This window comes from Arvicanthis niloticus (genome assembly GCF_011762505.2).
Source record: "Arvicanthis niloticus isolate mArvNil1 chromosome Y unlocalized genomic scaffold, mArvNil1.pat.X SUPER_Y_unloc_1, whole genome shotgun sequence".
NCBI classification, from domain to species: domain Eukaryota; kingdom Metazoa; phylum Chordata; class Mammalia; order Rodentia; family Muridae; genus Arvicanthis; species Arvicanthis niloticus.
Window position 1 is genome coordinate 4,370,876 of NW_023044978.1, and position 6,500 is coordinate 4,377,375.

Sequence of the window (6,500 nt, forward strand, 5' to 3'; positions counted from 1 at the left end):
GATTTCTCTAGCTACAAAAATAGTTTATACAAGTGATATGAAATGAACACTTTTGTTTCTTCAACGCAGACTAGAAAGCCATTTGTGACAAGCCATTACCTTCAGCAAAAGTCTCTCCAATCAGGTCCAGACCATGAGGTTCCTTTATGCATTGATAAGAAATTCAAAACAGCACATGCACCTCTCTGGGACCTATATACAGAAGGATTGAGAGTGCAAGGGAATCCTCAATTATATAGCAAGTTCAAAGCCAACTGGGACTAAATGAGACTCAATCTTAAATCATAAAACAAAACAAAAAATACCTGAAATATATTAATGTATGAAATGAACTTCTATCAAAAGTCTCCAAGTTTCACATATTGCTAGATAATGATATGCATTTTGAACAAATCTACTCCCTGTTGTCTGTTTTATTTAGTTTTGTCTTTGGTGAGTGGTATAGGAAACGAAATGCAGGACTTTACTCATGCTCAACAAACACTTTCAACTAAACTACATACTCAATCAGGTCTGTTTATGAGAGATAAACTCATAGAGGGAAATAGTGTTATATTAATTAACTTTGAAATTTTACACATCAACTGATGAACCTTGAAAGTATACACCTTTATATCTATATGCCTTTCATATAAATCTATCAAGTCTATAGTGGCCTCAATTGCTAACCCAGGAGTACAGACATAACTAAAAATTCTAGATGCTGTGTGTGCCCTATATAGCTTGGTGAAAAAAATCTTAGAAAAAGGGTCTTATTTTGTAAGACTAACAATGACCATCAGGCACAAAATATGCTCTGTATCTCTCTCTCTCTCTCTCTCTCTCTCTCTCTCTCTCTCTCTCTCTCTTTCTCTCTTTGTCTCTCTCTTTCTCTCTTGCTCTCACTCTCTCTCTCTTTCCTTTTCCCTTCCCCATCTCTGTTTCTCTAGGTCTCCCTCCCCCTCCACTTTACTTCTCCCCATCTCTCTTTCATTCTCTCTCTTCCCCTCCCTCCTCTCTACCCCTCCCCTCTTCCTCTCTTCTTCTCTCTCTCTTACTCTCTCTCTCTTTCTCTGATGTGATTGTGTGTGTGTGTGAGTGTGTACATATTCCCATGGTTAGAACCAACTCAAAACAGCTCTCTTTCTCAAGATTTTACTTAGCATTATTTGAAAGAGGTAATTTTTTTATAATCACTAAAGATAATATGATTAAAAAATGGATTTGATAACTAAAAGTGTTTGGGTTCAAAAAACCAAAACAACCTGAATAGTCACAAGAGTCAGGCAAAGCAAGATCTTCATTTGGATTAGGTAGCAAAAATTGACCAGTCAGGGATAACAGCACAGAGTCAGGTGCTGGGCCTTTGACATTTCATCATAATAAGTATACAGATGGCAAATTTTTATTGTACTCAGGCCCCTACTGATCCATAAGGGACACAGAACAGATTCAGTAGCTGACCTGTGACTCTGAAGGGAAATTGTACATTATTTTTAAAGGATGAGATCACAAAGCCAGGGGGAGTGGGTGGGCTGTAGCATTGTCCAATCATATTTTGACACACAGAGTTGAGCAAGGATGTAAGCATTGGTGACTAACCCTTATCTGCATCACATGCTTTTCAGATCCTTGATTAATAGTATTAGTGGTCCTTCTAGTGGACTTTTGGTCTTCTGGTGAACATTTAGTCCAGTAACAAAGTAATTGAATGACTACCTGTAGTCAATTAAGTCATAAGAGGCAATACATTTACAACTTGGGGGGTGTTAGTTTAGATAGAAGGACACTTCACTCTTCACATTCTTTACTAGTTGACAGCCAAACATGAAACACCTAAAGAAGCAGGATAGGAGTGAGTGCAAGAGCTTGGAAGCATGAACTCAGTTTTGACCCTGTCAGCAAGATGGAAATTGTTCCTGAGATGACTTGACTCAGGCACTTTTTCAGGAACAGCCAAAAACATAGAAAGTCTTTTGGGATTGGGCTTAGGATGTAGGTCAGTTGGCAGAATGATTACCTAGTATGCACAAAGAAAGGGGTTCTATTTTTGGGACCACATAAACCAAAAGAGGCATACATGCCTATAATAATCCAAACACCTGGGCAACATAGGCAACAGGAAAAAGCTCAAGATTATCCTCAGAGCTATGGAGACAAGAAGAAACCCTGTCTCAAAAATGTCCTAAAGTCAACACAATGACTCTGTGGGTAAAGGTACTTATAGCCAACACTAATCAGTTCAATCCCTGAAACCCACAGAGTGGATAAAGAGAATCAACTGTCAAATTATCCTGTGATCTCCCAAAGCACACCTTGATATGCATGTATGTGTTCATGTGCACACACATAAATACACACACATTAATACATACAAATTTTAAATTTCTTATGGCCTCTATAAAAGAATCTACTAAAAGTAAAAATGGAAGACAATCATAGAGTATATAACCAATGCCCAGAAACCTGCTGTAGGCCTTTCTGTGGGAAGATTGCATTTTGTATTTGACTGTGGGGATTGCAGCAGGAGATAATAGAGAAGAAAAAATTTTCTACATGCTTCTCCTTATCACCAGAAATGTTAAATTAAATCTCCCTTGAAGATGGGGAGATCCAAGGGTCTGGTTCATAATCCCTCCCCCCATTTGTGATTTTCCAGAGAGAAATCTATGGATTTTTCAAAGACCTTCAACTCTTCCATGCATCCTAAGGATTTCTGGGAACAACAGTACAGGCAGAGAAATTTCTTATCAACAAATCTCTCACCTTAAGTATAAAAATTCACTGAAAAGACATGAGACAGCTGCCCATCCTTTATAAGAGTTCCCTTTTCAGGTTTCTCTATTTGTGTTTTGTTCTTCTATGTCCAATAGTGGTGCATAATTTAACTGCATGATTTAATGATTTGCCAAAGTTCAAAAGTGCAAAATTTTATGTATGAATATTTACTGACACAGGGAAACAGTCGTTATTTCAGAATAAACAGCCAGGAACTAATTGTGCTTCCAATTACTTAATTGAAACTGTAGCAAATTCTGAATTTGTTTTATATTCAAAACAGATTTCATCCTTTTAAATTAAAAAATAATTTGAAATTTAAAAAAGTAAATGTAAGATTTTACAAGCCATGGGGAATAATACCTAATTAGAATGTCAGTGAACCATTTGGAGCAGATGAGATGGAGCATTGGATTTTTGTTACAGCTGACAGATTGTATAAGATTGAAAAAAACAGTGAAAGAAGACATGGGAATTTTTTTTATTGTGTTTCCAGAAAACACTTCAAGGCCAACTTTGAGTTTCTCCTTTCTCATATCAAATCTTCTATTACTTCCATGTAAGAAGGCTGTATAAATACAGAAGCCTACTTCTGATATACTGGATCTGAGTACTTCACACAGAAATATTGTGAAGATACTATTAAACAATGACACCACATTTCTAGATAATGTCACCTGTAAGATGGCAGTTCTATTTGTAAAAACATGCGGGAAAATGGAGGGTTTTAAATTTTTCTTCAATGCATGTTACAGCTAAAAAGCCAGTCAGGTATCTGTATTTTAGGGTAAAAATAAGTAGCCATAAGTCATAGAATTATATATTAGGTAAAGAGGAAAGGAGAGAGAGACAGAGAGAGACAGAGAGAGACAGAGAGAGAGACAGAGATAGAGAGAGACAGAGACAGAGACAGACAGAGAGAGAGAGTGAGACAGTGAGTGAGACAGAGAGAGACAGAGATAGAGAGAGAAAGAGACAGAGAGATCACCTATGGTATAAAGAATTTAGATAAAACTAAGTTCCAAGAACTAATCCATTTAATATAGAGAGGAATAGTCAGCAAGCAAGAGTAACAAGGAGAAGGTCCTTAGCCAGAGGAGGCAAAAGGGAAGTGGTTAGCAAATGAAACAACATTGCCATGAGCCAAAGAACATGGGAGTAAATGGGGGATTTGACAACATGCTGATTTTTATTTTCTTTGGTAAGAGCTGGTTCCATAAAGTGGTAGGCACAGAGGCTGCAGATGTGTGTGATAAAGATTATTGTGAGCAGGGAGAGAGAGAGAAATGAATGATGACAAGGGCTCATAAATTGAGTAGAGAACTGTCTTGCTAGACGAGAACACATGGATATCATCCAATATTGGATACTTGTCCCTCAACTGGAGCACAGGCAAGGAGGGCAAAAGACTGACTGTGGTAAGAGAACATAATGTCTGAAAAGGGTGAGAACAGAACACATGGGAAATATTAACTTGAAAGATCACAAGAAAGGCCACAATTCCTATGCTGTACACGCAGGGGCAAAAGATGACCAGAAATGAGTCTGACCACTTCCTATCTTGCTTGGGACTCTTGTGTCCAGAGTATCTTTGGCTCTACTGTCCCCTCTAAACACATCTTGAACTTCATGGTGCCTGGAGATACTTACTAAGCTGGAACCATTGCTCATACCCATCCAATGGCTGATATGTGGTGTGGTGTGGTGTGGTGTGGTGTGGTGTGGTGTGGTGTGGTGTGGTGTGGTGTGGAATGGTGTTCTGTACTGTGCTGTGCTATGATGTGCTGTGCAGTGGTATGCTGTGGTAGCCTGTGTTGGTGTGGTAGTATGATGGTATGGTGTGGTAGGCAAGAACAGAAGAATCTGTGAGCATCAAGAAACAATGGGAACCTTCTTTATCTGTGCTTGTCTTGAGTTGCTGGTCCATGTGTAGGGCTTTGACAAGACGCCAACTTTAAAATAAGCACAGAAAGCACACACTGTGTGTTCTTGGACACCCGAAGCTATGGGAAGTTGATGTGAAGATGAATCTTAATTTATATTCTGGTCTTAAAAGGCCATTATACCTTTGGCTTGAGCCTGAGACCATACTATGTAGTATCACAGGCTGAACCTAAACCACAGCAATCCTGGAACCCAATGTGCAGAGCCTTTCCAATGGGTTCTTGCTGATGAAGGGAGCCACTAGCTAGTAAATCTTCCCTAATGTCTTGTTGTCAGGCCTAAGATGAACATGGGCTAATGAGGCAATATCAAATCTACTCATTTTTGCCTTTATCTCTCATTCATTTACTCTTTATTTTTTCCTTCATGCATGACAGGAGAAGAGACAAACAGGCATGTCCTAGGTCAGTGATTCTCAACCTTCTTAATATTGTAGTGACCCGCAACCATAAAATTATTTGTGTAGTTTTGCTAATGTCTCAGTATTTACCCAACAACCTCACAATGTGAGGGCAACTGTGCTCAGATGTCCCAGGGCTTCTTGAGGAGGTTATCACCAAGAACAGCCACACTCTAAACAGTGAAGTAACCCAGTTCTCTCCACAGGTGGCCTCTAATCTCCTGGGATTCCCATGTCTCTCCCTGAGACTTGCTCTTTCTGATTGCTGCATTCTGCAGTCCTGTGTTTGGGAGTAAAGTGTTCTGTTCTCCCATGTCCTATTCTGCAACAGAAGACAAAAGTACTAAAGTCCCTTTCAAAATCTAGAGCTATACCTGTGATTGTAAGAACTATAAGTGATATGTGGGAAGACAAAGACAACTCCAAAGTCACTCTGCTACCAGGATGGTTGAGGAGCTATCATAAGCCACTTCCATACTCCTATCCTCAGAACCACAATCACCTCTCCAAGTCCTCATCTCCAAATCCATCACACTGGAGATTAAGGATCCCAGTGAATTTAGGGAGCACAGAAACTTTCCTTTTCTAACCCTTGGGCATAAACTGTGAGCCTAGAGGCATGCCAGATTATTCTTGGTTTTATTTCATTGGTTTGTTTACTTTAAAAGTAAAGCTGAGACAACACACACATAAAGACAAACCAAAAAGAAAGGCTGCACTCAGGAGGACAGTGTCTATACTCATAGCCACATGCAAGAGTAGCAGCCAGTGACATTTGTAAGTGTGGCAAAAAAATGCTAATACACTAGGAAAAGGTATTGCATGAGATGTTTAGCTCTAAATGTGGGCTCTTCATCAGGACATAAGCACAGTCTACCAAGTCAGTAATATTCCTAGGATATCACAGTCAACAACACAGACATAAGACTTGTAGTCGAGCATAGCGTTTATTAAGTAAATATGTATACTATTTTGAACAGATATTACTTGCTCACAATTGGGTAACCATTTAACATAGGATATCAAATAGCACCGGGCTACAGAAAAGAGATAGAAATAAAAAAAAAAATAAATAAACAAGGCCTCAGAACTTGGGAAAACTACATGATAGAACAGGTTTCCCCCCTGTCTTGCTATTCTATGGTATTTTAAATTTCATCAAGAAAAATATGTAGGACCCTGACACACTGCTCATGCCACAACAAAAGCACATCTGGATATAAATATACACAAAGTGCTGTTAAAAAAGCAGGGGCCAGGGATCACCTGTTATCACCCACCAAGTAGGATGTAACAGTCAACTTCTGCAGCAATATTTACAATAAACTGACTATGCTTAAGAATAACTACAAACTTAATTTGCAAGTAAAGCAGTATGACCCACCCACCCTCTCCCATC